This window comes from Chiloscyllium plagiosum, unplaced genomic scaffold (assembly GCF_037043375.1).
Source record: "Chiloscyllium plagiosum isolate Xiang-an unplaced genomic scaffold, Cpla_swu_hap1 HiC_scaffold_27, whole genome shotgun sequence".
NCBI lineage: Eukaryota > Metazoa > Chordata > Chondrichthyes > Orectolobiformes > Hemiscylliidae > Chiloscyllium > Chiloscyllium plagiosum.
In genome coordinates, this window is record NW_028270165.1 from 66,510,689 (window position 1) to 66,523,824 (window position 13,136).

Genomic DNA, 13,136 nt, shown 5'->3' on the forward strand with positions numbered 1-13,136 from the left:
CAGAGAACTGCGGAGCTTTCCTTCACTCGGGTTTTGTACCCACAGCTGCAGCGAGACATGTTGAGTTTTCCAGCATTCTCCAGGTTTGTGTGAGAGCGATGCGGACTTGGAGGAAGTTAGACTTGGGAATCAGTGTGTAATATACTGCCATGTGAGTGCTACTTGACAGCAGTGTTGAAACTGTCAATCACATTTGTAACGATGTTGCCCCTTTAAGAAGGTCATTTTGGTCTTGCTATTTTTTAAAAAGGGTTAGTAATGGCAGAGGAGCAGAAATGTCTGGGCTCGAGCTGTTTAAAATTTTAGGTGAATGGTCATTACTCCCAGTTCAGTTTTTCTTTCTTCTTTCGTTTAGTTGTAACAGTGAGAAGCTGCTGCAGTGCAGAAAGAATCCAAGCCTTGGCAGATGATTACTGATCAGCTTTCTCTCTGAAATATGTCCTGTCTGGAAGAAACTGAGATTGGGTTTACCTTTTGCCGAAGCGTCTGTTTGCAAGGCGTGACTGGAATAGAACAGGTTGTTAGTTAAGGTGCAGTATCGGCTCGTTTGGTTTTTCAATAATTAAGTTATTCCAAATTCTGTTTTCTTCTGATGGTATTTCAATTGTGGTGTTTAAATCAATGGCGTTTTTGGTGAAAGCGGACTGGTTTGACCAGCATAACTGGAATACCCACTTCACATCTGCCTTTGAAATAAGACAAAGCTAGGGACTGGACTACTTTCTCAAAATGGTTTGAGGGAGTCTGGTTTGGACCATAACTGGTGATCGAGATCACTCTTTTTAGACAATATTTTCTGTCTTTGGATTTGTCCTGCAGTTCATGCAAGCACAAAGCCTGTCAATGTCACGCACTGACTGTAGACAGCATAAGTAGAGAGAGATCGAACAACCGTCAATGGATACAATAACCCCTCCTCTGGTGACCGATTCTTGTCGGAGTATAGATTAGATTAGATTAGATTACAGTGTGGAAACAGGCCCTTCGGCCCAACAAGTCCACACCGACCCGCCGAAGCGAAACCCACCCATACCCCTACATTTGCCCATTACCTAACACTACGTGCAATTTAGTATGGCCAATTCACCTGACCCTGCACATCTTTGGACTGTGGGAGGAAACCGGAGCACCCGGAGAAAACCCACGCAGACACGGGCACATTGTACGTGATATAAAATGTGCTTGATCACGGAAGTTGTGGCAGTTGTTATTCTTTTCATCCCTGAAGATCTGTGACATTGTTGTTGAACAGGGTTCGGTGCTGATAGCTCAGTTGTTTGCATTTTGCACAAGTGATTTGTATGAAAATGCAGGGGGTCTGATCAGGAACCTCCTGATCACCACAATTATCATTAACATCCATTTAGAATCTGAAACAGTCAGTTCGGACCTTAACACCTGTCCTCATTGTTTGCTCTGGGCACCCGTCAGTGTCTACAGCGGCCCCACCACCACCTCCCACCCCGACCCCCCTGCAGCATCTGAGGTAAACAGCACATAAATAGCAGAAGCCAGCCCACTTCAGTTTTGCATACCAGATTAGAGTGATGCTGGAAAAGCACAGTAGGTCAGCCAGCATCCGAGGAGCAGGGAAATCGACGTTTTGGGCAAAATCCCTACATCAGGAATTGACCCTAATCTCCGGCATCTGCAGTACCCACTTTCGCCTAGTTTGGAAAACCAGTCAATAGGCTGTAAATATTAACGCTATAATTCTCCCGAGTAAGTGCAGCGTTTTAGTCATAGAGTCATAGAGATGTACAGCACGGAAACAGACCCTTCGGTCCAACTCGTCCATGCTGACCAGATATCCCACCCCAATCTAGTCCCACCTGCCAGCACCCGGCCCGTATCCCTCCAAACCCTTCCTATTCATATACCCATCCAAATGCCTTTTAAATGTTGCAATTGTACCAGCCTCCACCGCTTCCTCTGACAGCCGCTTTCATATCCATACCATCCTCGATGTGCAAAGTTGCCCCTTAGGTCTCTTTTATATCTTTCCCCTCTCACCCTAAACCTATGCCCTCTAGTTCTGGACTCCCCCACCCCAGGTGGAAAAGCCTTTGCCTCTTTATTCTATCCATGCTCCTGATAATTTTATAAACCTCTATAAGGTCACCCCTCAGCCTCCGACGCTCCAGGGAAAACAGCCCCAGCCTGTTCAGCCTCTCCCTACAGCTCAGATCCTCCAACCCTGGCAACAACCTGGCAAATCGTTTCTGAATTGTGTTCTTCATTCAGTCTTCTAACCCCCTCAGAACTTTGATGAGGTTACCATGGTTACAAAACTGAATCCAGTTTAGCAAATTTGGTTACCTTTATCTACATTTCCGGAAATATCCTGTTTAACTTGCGCTGCTTTGCTCTATATGTCAACAAGACAGCACCTGAGCAATCTTTCAACGTTGGTCTGCAGAATTTCTCACCATATATGGAATGTGTTACGGTAGACGGTAACTTGCCCACGATCTGAGGAAATGTAATCTTTCATAGAGAAGCTAAGTACATGAACAAACGTTCACTGAACTGAAATGCTGCGCATTCCCACTCATTGAACTACACAGGTGAGATACAGCCTGTAGCCTGGAAACATGTAGAAGCACATTTTATAGCAGATGATAATTTGGAAATAAGCAAGATTTTGCAAGGCGAAAGTGAGGACTGCAGATGCTGGAGGTCAGATCCAAGATGAGAGTGATGCTGGAAAAGCACAGCCGGTCAGGCAGCATCCGAGGTGCAGGAAAACCGACTTTTCGGGCAAAAGCCCTTCATCAGGAGTGAGGCAAGATTTTGGAGGGCTCCATATATGAATAAACTATTCTCAGTCTGCAGAACCACAGAACTGTCACTGCACGTATTGCCTTTCTCTGGAACCAACAGGAAACATCTGGCAACAATGCTGTGCTCAGATTTTGTCGCCCGTTTTCCATTTAAAATTAAAAATTAGAGATGGAGCAAACAATTTTATTCAGATTTAGGACTGGAACACCATGCGATCCATGGCACTGTGCAATGGAGGTGTATACAATTATGGTGAACATAGATAGGGTAGACAAGAAGAAATATTTATACGTTGTGGCAGGGTCACTGGCGTGGACGAATAAATTTAAGTTGAGGAGAGGAATTATGACGAAATTGCAAGGAAGTTTTCACATAGAGGGTTGTGGGAATCTGAAACTCACTGTCTGTAAGGGTAGTATAAGAAGAAACGCTCATCATACTTTCGGAGTATTTAGATGCACAACCAGTCCATGCCGAACATTATCCCAAACTGACCTACTCCCAACTGCCTGCACTTGGCCAATGTTACTCTAAATATTTCTTATTCCTATACATATATATGTAAAAGTCTTCCAGTAACTGTCTCTGAATCTTTCACTTCCTCTGGACGTTCATCTCACACACAATAGATTCCTTGTAAAAGAAAAATTTCCTCTTATGTCTTTTATAAATATTTCTCTCTAACATTGAGAGTGTGCCCCGATCTAGGGAAAATACATCTGCCATTCACCTTATTCTTTCATCCCTCGGTGTTATATAAACCTTCATAATGCTGTGCACAAAATAGTCCCAGCGTGTCCAATCTCTCCCGATAACCTGAACGCCCCCATTCCCAGAAGCATCCTGGCAAATCTGTTCTGGACTTGCTGCACATAGATAATGTCCTTCCTATAACAGCCAGGACATAACTGTACACAATATTCCACAAGTGGCCTAGCCAACCTCAATATAACGTCCCATCTCCTGTGGACAATGGTCTGAGCAGTGCCATCTGTCAAATGTAGATATTGAATTCACTTCCCACCTCCAATTCATTATTGTAAATAGGTGGTGTCCGAGCACTGAACCTTACGGTCCCCTCTCTGCACTGACTGGCACTTTGAACATGACCAGTTTGTTCCGAAATCCCACACAGAGTCAAGAACTATTCCATATCATGGTGCTAGTAAAAACAATGTCTTATTGGAAGGGGTTTACTCAGCCTGTGTGCTCAGTGACTACCATTAAATCTCCCAGTGGATCCTCACTGCAGGTGTCCCTGGGGACCTTACTGTTTCTATTAATAAGGGATTGGTCGCAGTATGTTAGCACAACATTGCAAGACGGAGAAACACCTCCCGCACTGCCCGAGATCAGCAGCTCCAGAGGGAGAGGGAGAGAATAGATCAGAATCTCGGAGCAATGGAGGTGAATGGCACAAGAACGGAGAGGAGTTTATCCTTGGCAATTTACTTGCTTTCCTCAGATCATAAGTGGATAACACTAACACATCGGATTATGTCTGCACTTCATATTATTCAAGCCGGTTATTATCCACTCCTGGCTCTCGTTGGAGTCCCTGGTGAGTCTCTCTACCTGGAGATTTTATTTCAGCACGACATTGCGCTGTCTTTCTGTTGCTGTTAGAAAAATTTTGAGAATATGCAAGACACTGCGCCAGTCACCACCTGTGCTCAATTGTCAACAATCACATCTCGCACACAGCCAATAACTGATGCTGTCCAGTCGGGTCACTACCTCTGGGATACCGCACTCTCTCAATTAATCCCTGACCCGAAATCTGTCCCATCCCCGACTCTGTTGCTTCACTGTCCTGGGATAATAAAATAGTCTGTGTTCAGATGCAATAAGACCAGGGCAATATTCAGGCTTGGGATGACAAGGGACAAGTAACATTCGGAACCAGAAAAGAACCAGTTGATGACCACCTCCAAGAAGAAAGTTTCTAACTGTCGCCCCCTAACGTTCAGTTCTGTTATCGTCACCAAATCCAACCCTCACCCCCTATTGTCAACATCTAACCATTGCTCTCTTGATATTCAATCGTGTTACCATCACCGAATTCCCCCACAGCCCCCATCAACATCTTGGGGGGGTTACCATAGATCAGAAACTGAACTAGACCCAGCCCCATATAAACACAGTGACTACAACAGCAGATCAGACAGTGGGAGTCCTGCAGCGTGTAACTCCCCTCCAGACTCCCAACGCCTCTTCCGAACCAAGAGTTCACAAGTCAGTAGAAGGCATGCAGGGTATAAAAGTTAGCCAATTCCTGACACACTTTGCGCTTTTCCATGAGATGAGCTGCAGCAAGACAATTGACTGCAGGAATCCCTCCTCATGTTCCAGGCGTCTGGATTTGAAAGTTGCATCAAGGGGAACACGGAAAATCAGAGGGATGGGATTGGCACCTGACTTGCAATGTCTCATTTGGAAGAGTGAGGCAGAATGCTTTGCAAGTGTTGATCTGCAGGAAACTATGTTCGCTTCATGGTTTTAATTCGGAGAACGACACGGCAGCCAAACAAATCAAGGTGGTGGAGGATTCAAAAGGTTGGGTTGAACAATTATCCACCGGGTTCTATGTCCAAGCATGGGGCGGGTAACAGAGTATTTAAACAGCCAGGGCTGACCCGCCAGCCTTGTTAGGAAACCACCAGAATAAGTCAATGCTTTGGGGAACAGCATGGTTAAGCTCACATGGAGCAGCAGGACGTAGATGGGTCTGATTGGTAAGTTCGTGATCCACTTCATTGGTATCCATTGGGACTTCTAGGAGGGAATTTAAACAACAGACTTGCTGAATCTGATGGGATGAACATTTTAAAGTTTAGGAACTCTAAGGGAGTGAATTGGGTATTAATAGTAAATCTGTACAAGTAATTTTGAGGAGAGGCGGTTGGAGATCCAATGCTTAGGGAGGTTGGAATGACCAAGATTGTTTTTCTAAGGTTGGGTGATGATTTTGAAGATCTCCGTTTGCATGAATCTGATTGTTTTCGAAGTGATTTAAGAAGGAGTTTTAGAACTTGGAGCACTTCTCAGAGATACAAATAAAGTAGTTTTCTCCAATCTCTTTGCTCAAATGTCTTTCCATGATTACACGGAACATCAAAGATATACAACAGTGAGCATTCTAGACAGATCATGATGGAAGGAAGGTACCCTGTTACCACTCCGTGCTTTTAAGTATAGTCTATCGATCAGTGCACCGAAAATACAACAAAAAAACCAACTATCTACCGTGAGATGGCTTTGCAAAACTAAACCTCACATTGTGTTTCTGGATCTGCTTGCCGAGGTGGGAAGTTGTTTAATCCCCTGTCAGTGCTTTGGAGCCTCCTGTGAAGCGCTGGACTGTATCTTCTGGAATTTATTTGGTTCCGTTTCTGCTGCTCCCGGTCGTCGGTTCCCGTTGTTCGTTGTAGCGGTCGGTATATTGGGTCCAGGTCAAAGTGCTTGTTGACAGAGTCCGTGCAGAAGTGCCATACTTCCTAGAATTCTTTGGCTGTCCCACGGTTACCTTGTTCTATGATCGTTGTGTTGTCCCAGTCGAATTTGTGCCCCTTGTTCTCTGTGTGTATGGTTACGAGTCGTGATGTTTAGTGGCTGGTTGGTGTTCGTGGATGTGGATTGGTTGTTGTCTGCCTGTTTGCCCTATATCGAGTCCCGTGCAGTCTTTGCATGGAATCCTGTAAAATATGTCAGATTTACACATGACAGGTTTAGGGTCTTTTGTACACGTGGGTTGGTGTCTCAGCTTGGCTGTTGGTTTATGGGCTGTCATCAATCTGATCGTTTCAGAGAGGTCTGGCTGTCAGATCTGAGACGTTTTCCTTTATGTGGGGAAGCATGGGTAGTGAGTTAGGTCGTGGCATGTCCTCATCCACAAGACAGAGTGCAACAGCGCTTCATAGGAGGCTCCAAATCACTGAAGGTGTCACCCAGACAGGGATAAAACGCCTGCAAATCAACTTCCCAACTCAGCGAACATCCCCACAACCATGGCAGCTAGTTCCCAAGTTAGAAGTCTTTACACCGACCTTCAGTATACCTGACGGTTAACAGACTTGCAGATTAGTCGTTACTTATTCAGTTATTGAGCTGATTTTATTGATATAACCTTGAATTAAAATTTACAGCATGCTTCAGATCAATAATCTGCCTTTGGGCCTGAACGACATCAACACGATTAACTATTTTAACAAGCAGTTCCAAGAGTTAGACAATAGTCAATGGACAATAGTTGCAGGAGTAGGCCATTCAGCCCTTCGAGCCTGCACCGCCATTCAATATAATCCTGGCTGATCATTCCTAATCAGTATCCTGTTCCTGCCTTATCTCCAAAACCCTTGATTCCACTGTCTTTGAGAGCTCTATCCAACTCTTTCTTAAATGAATCCAGAGACTGGGCCTCCACTGCCCTCTGGGCAGTTATATTTCACAATTTAAGGAACTGTCATATCAGTTCCCCAATTCTTTTTACTCAGTTAATTAAATGGCCTGGATGTAAAATACCTGCATTAAATAGTAGTAAATGGCCACTCCCTTCCAAAATAAGACTTGATCTTCAGAATTAAGTGCCAGTTCACGTATTTTGAAGACAGACCAATTCTAACGTAACTGGGGTTAATAATTATCAAAAATGTATAAGTTGGAGGACGAAGCATTGAAGGTTTGAGCTATTGGGAGGGTCTGAATAGGCAGGGACTATTTTCTCTGGAGTTTTAGAGGCTCAGTGCTCACGTTTCATGGGTTTGTAAAATCATGATGGGCATAGGTAGGGTAAATATTCAAGGTCTTAATGGGAGAGTGGGGAGGGGGGTCAAAAACCAGAGGGCACAGGTCAAAGGCGAAAGATTTAAAATGGACCTGGAGGGTGTATGTTTGTTTCATGCAAAGGGTGGTGTGCGGATGGAATGAGCTATCAGAGGAGGCTGGTATAATTACTACATTGAAAAGGCATCTGGATGGGTACATCAATAGGAACGGTTTACAGGGATGGGAGCCAAGTGCAGGGAAATGGAACTCGATCAGATTGGGATGCCTGGTGAGTGCAGACGAGTTGGAACTGAAGCATCTCTTCCTGTGCAGTACGTCTCTCTGACTCGATGATGTCTTTATTTTAAAAGGTTGGTGGGAGCTGAGTAAGTAGAATTTTTTAAGGGAGAGGTGGATGGATTCTTCATCTGCGGCGAAAAGTTACCAAGTTTAAGAGGTCGTCAGGAAATGTGGACATTCAGCCCCAGCCATGACCTTGAATGACAGAGCACACTGAGGGAGATAAATAACCTTCACTTCCTATGTAAATGCTCACGTGAATGGTCGAGTTTATTTTCAATTTCCATATGGTACTAGTTACCTCACGAGACTTAATTCATCGCAACCATCTACAATCTCTATGAGCCACAAATCTTAATCAATGTTTCCAGTGTTCACCTTTCCCCTCTCACACACTGACAACGATGCAATCCTCTAACTCCCATTTGATTTGATGTGATTATTGTCACGTGCACCTCGATACAATGAGAAGCGTTGTTTTGTGTCCCATCCAAATTATACATGACATACATACATCAAAATGCAGAGTATAGTGTTACAGCTACAGAGAAAGGTTAACACTAATAAGTATGGAATCGAGACAGTGCCATTCAGCCCACACCGACCCTCTGGAGAGTAAGTCACCCAGACCCATTCCTCCTAGCCTATATTTACCCCAACTAATGTATCTACACATTCCTCTGCTCTGTGGGGGCAATTTAGGATAGCCAATTCACCCTAACCTGCATTTTTTGGACAGTGGAAGCAAAGCAAAGCACGTGAAGGAACCCCACACAGACACGTGGAGAATGTGCAAACTCAATTCGGACAGTCGCCCAATGCTGGAATCATGGCGTGATGTGGCAGCAATGATAACCACTCAGCCACCGTGCCGCCCGTGCGAGCTCCATCCAAACGTCTGATGACAGAAGCAAAGAACTGGTTCTTGAATCTGTTACTATCTGTTTTCAAATTATTCTATTATCTGCCCTGTGGAAGAGGGTGGAAGAGAGTTGCACCGAGTTGGGAGGGGTCTTTGATGATTTTGGATGCTTTCCCGAGGCAGCGGGATGGGTAGATAGAGTCAGTGAGTGGAAGGCTGGTTTTCATGATGGACTGGGCTGTGTACACAGTTCTCTGTCATTCCTGCTGTCTTGGGCAGGGCAGTTACCATCCCATGCTGTGCTGCTTCCTATCGTACATTTATAACAAAGAAAAGGTCCGATTTATTTGAACAAGATGAAAATCATTAGCCTTCAGAGTAAGTACAAGCACAGGCCTGATTTCTTAACCGTACCGTCGATGTAGTTGGTGCAGGATAGACTGTTGGTGGTATTTATTCCGAGCAAAACGGAGCTCTTGACCACTCCACCTCAGCACCACTGATACAGACAAGGGTGTGTCCTCCACTTTACTTCCTGAAGTCCCTGCCCAGCTCCTTTACCTGGCGCCTCAGGTGGTGATACTACACACAGTCCTAACTACAGAAGCATGGTGACCATATCTACGTGATGCTATTTGAGTGATATTCACCTCTCCGTCTTTTGCAGAATACATTGAGCATGCAGTCTGAGGAAACACAGGTAATCCATCAGATTGCACGTGGAACACCATGGGCCCTGATCATCTTCAGCAACTTTCCGACGGGTTTCTTATCATGCGCCATCTCCAAATTCAAACTGATTGCATCCACTGGCTCTCCATTGTCTAACGTGCTCATTAGTTACTCAGTCTCCTAACGGAACTGTCATATATGACCTCCCCTTGATGAAGACGTGCTGACTCAGCCTTATTTAAGAGTATGTTTATAAGTACTCCACAGTTTTGTATCTCATAATGGACTCTAAAATCTTACCAATGCCTGAGGACAGAGTAACCAGTCCATAGTTTCCTCTCTTCTTCCTCACTCCTTTCTTAAACAGGCGTGTTATGCTAGCCCTTTCCCAGTCCTCTGTGACCCTCTCTGACTCCAGTGATTCCTGAAATATGCCGCTACAATCTTCTCACCTCTCTCCTTCCGAACTCTCAGTGAATTCTATTGGGTGAAGACAATTTATTCACCTTCAGACATATCAGCTGCCCACGCACCGTCTGTTCAATGATGGTCACTGCATTCACGTCTGCCCCCGAACCCCCTTGAAGTTCTTATGTGCCGCTGGTGACTTGTTCCGTGAAAATCTTTTCTTCCTTCCCGTCTTCACCACAGCTATTGCATTTTTGTTGACGCTATATGCATCTCTCCAATTCTCCCATCGTCCTAACTTTCAAGCATTAGCCCATTGTCCCAAGGCCCCACCTCACGTCCCATCGGCATTCCTGATTTATTGACTACTTACTTACAGCTGTTGTGGTTTGATCTCTCCCGACTTACAGCTGTTCTGTTTACTTATTATTCATCATGCTGTAATTTAAGCGTATCACTGGAAGCATTAGAACTGCATTAAAAAATGGATAACACCTCGCTAAAACTGTTAAATGTACCCTGGACAGATGGGTAATTTCATTTTTGTTTGTTTGTTTTCCATTCCACACAGTTAACTTTCTGACGATTATGATTCTATCCTGCAACAAATGTGGTCTCTCCAAATGTATTACACGTTACCTGTCAGCTATGGTAGTGGCGGATCAACTGGTGGTTATCCTCGACCTGATATTGAGACATATTCCGATTGTTTATCGTGGCCAGTTTACTTTCCTTCACAGAATCCGCGTGTGTAATATCCACGCCGTCCTGCTTTATGCAGCCACTGACTGTTCTGTCTGGTTCACCGTCAGCTTCACCTTTGATCGATTTGTGGCCATTTGTTGCCAGAAGCTGAAAAGTAAATATTGCAATGAGAAAACGGCGGCTGTGGTTCTCGGGGCAGTGTCTGTGCTGAGCTCTTCAAAGAACTTTTTCTGGTACTTAATGTTCAGTGGCCGGTATTGGATGCAGAACTACCCTTGGTTTTGTTTCATCAGGGTGAATGTTATCAATTCTCCAGTTTGGGCAGCATTTGAGACCGCCCACAACATTCTGAATCCCTGCATCCCGTTTGCGTTAATTTTGCTGCTCAATGTTTTCACTGTAAGGCACATTGCAATGGCCAGCAGAGCTCGCCGCAGACTGTGTGCTCGAAGCAGTGGGAAGAGATCGAGAGACGCAGAGATGGAGAGTCGAAAAAAATCGATCATTTTACTGTTCGCTATGTCGACCAATTTCATCCTGTTGTGGTCACTGTTAATGGTTTATTCCATATGGAGACGGATGTGGTACTTGGGATATCGGTCTGTCTTGATAGATAGATATGTGCTTGACTTAGGCTTCATGCTGCAGCTCTTGAGCTGCTGCACAAACACTGGGATATATGCTGTGACCCAGACTAAGTTCAGAGAGCAGTTCCAGAATGTGCTAAAACATCCTTTCAATACAATTCTTCAACTCATTCATTGATCAGTCATTTCTAACAGTGTCTTATGGTGAGGATGTGGGGACAGACGAGAAGTACATTGGGAGAAATTAAGTGGGGTCACCGCTATGCTCAAGTTCCCAATTCCTCAATTTCAGCAAATAGAGAGGGACCAGGGTTGGGCAGAAACAGAGAAATGAAAGCAGACAGAGAGAGAGATTGAGCGACTGAAATCGAGATGCCATGCTAATTGGGCAGAAAGGGTGTGTCAGAGACCGACTAGGTCCGAGAGATTGAAAGGGAGTGGGAGAAAGGCAGAAAGGAGGAACGAGAGTTAGAATGAAGAAAATAAGGAATGATAGCGAGAAATGGGGAGAGGGCACATGGGAGAGATATAATGTGAGAGGAATGGAGAGGGAGAGAGGGAAAGGAGTAATAAGTGTTACAGACTAGGTCTGACCCCCTCAAAACATTTTTAGAAGGTAGCCCAGACCATAATTTTGCTAGTTGTTTGAAACAGTTGCCAATTGGATGTTCCGAGAGTGATGCAGCTGGCCCAACCACGCCATTCACACAAAGCAGAATTTATTTGCACAATTACCGAATGAAACACAAACAAAAGGGAACTGATGATAGAATAACTTGACCCACCTGAAAACCCAATCATCTCTATCACAATTTAATGTTGCTGTCCCAATTTCCTGAAACATCCCCATAAACGCACCCCTTGACAAAAAGAAAAGGCAATTTCAAACCCAGGCTCTTACGGGAGAGATGTCAGAGAGAGAGAGAATCAGTCAAGAATCATCTGCTGAAGCTTGGAACCACTTTCACTGGAATTTTATTCGCTGATCCCCAGCGGTTTCTAACTGCCAAAACTGAACCAGATTAGAAACGTTTCTAAACTGAAAGAACTGGCCACTCACCTTTCATTGCACAACTATTTTGTTAAAAACAACCTAAAAGATTGCCCTGGCTGTTGACCCAGTCAGTCTCTGCCACCCATGGCACCTTTGCCTTCCACAACCATTTTGGGAAATTAGCAAAAACAACATCACCTTGTTTGAGGAGCAGCATTGTCGCAAGAGAGAGATAATGACAAAGAAAGAGATGGAGGGACATATATCGTAAGAGAGTAGTTAAAAAGGAGAGATAGAGACAGGAGGGTGGAGAAAGAAGGTGGATTGAGGGAGAAAATGGGCCCAAAGGAGAATGTGTCAGGTGAGGAGCAAGCAAGATGGAGAATAAAACACAGGGAGAGGTGGTTGTAGGAAAAGAAATGAGGAAACAATCCAGACAGAATGAATCAAGGACCGTAAAGGTGGAAACAGACAGGCAAAGCGTGACAGAAAGACAAAGCATAAAGAGGAGCTAAGAAATAGGAATTTATACAGAGAGTGAGACTCAGAGATGTGGAGTGGGGTGAAGGTCAGAGGGAGGGAAGGAGGTTGAGGTATGACCCAGATGATGGGAACAAAACTGGGCAAGTCAAATCCCACAGTCAACCCTGGTTTGGCAACACCATTTGGTTGCCATGGTGATCAGTTCCTGAACTTAAGGGACAGTCAATGTACTTTGAACAAAAGACCGAGAGGTTCAGACCAAAGAAGGAAAACTCCAAACTTCATTCTAACACGCAAGAACTGTTTGGAATGTCCTCATTAAAAGTTTCAGTGGAAAGGATTCAATTCACGTTTCCCAAAACGGGCATAATTATGGACACCCAAACCTCACTGAATATTCTTACCTTCCGATAGTGTGGTGTCGAGTCCTGGTCGGTACACTGTAGGAAGGATGTGTTTGAACCAGAAGGGATTCGCCAGCATGCCTCCTCGTCTGATGGATGAACAGAGTTCACTTTCTGTCTTTCTTCCAAAAGGAAAGGGGTATTTTCTACCACCGCCCCCCTTCCCCAACACA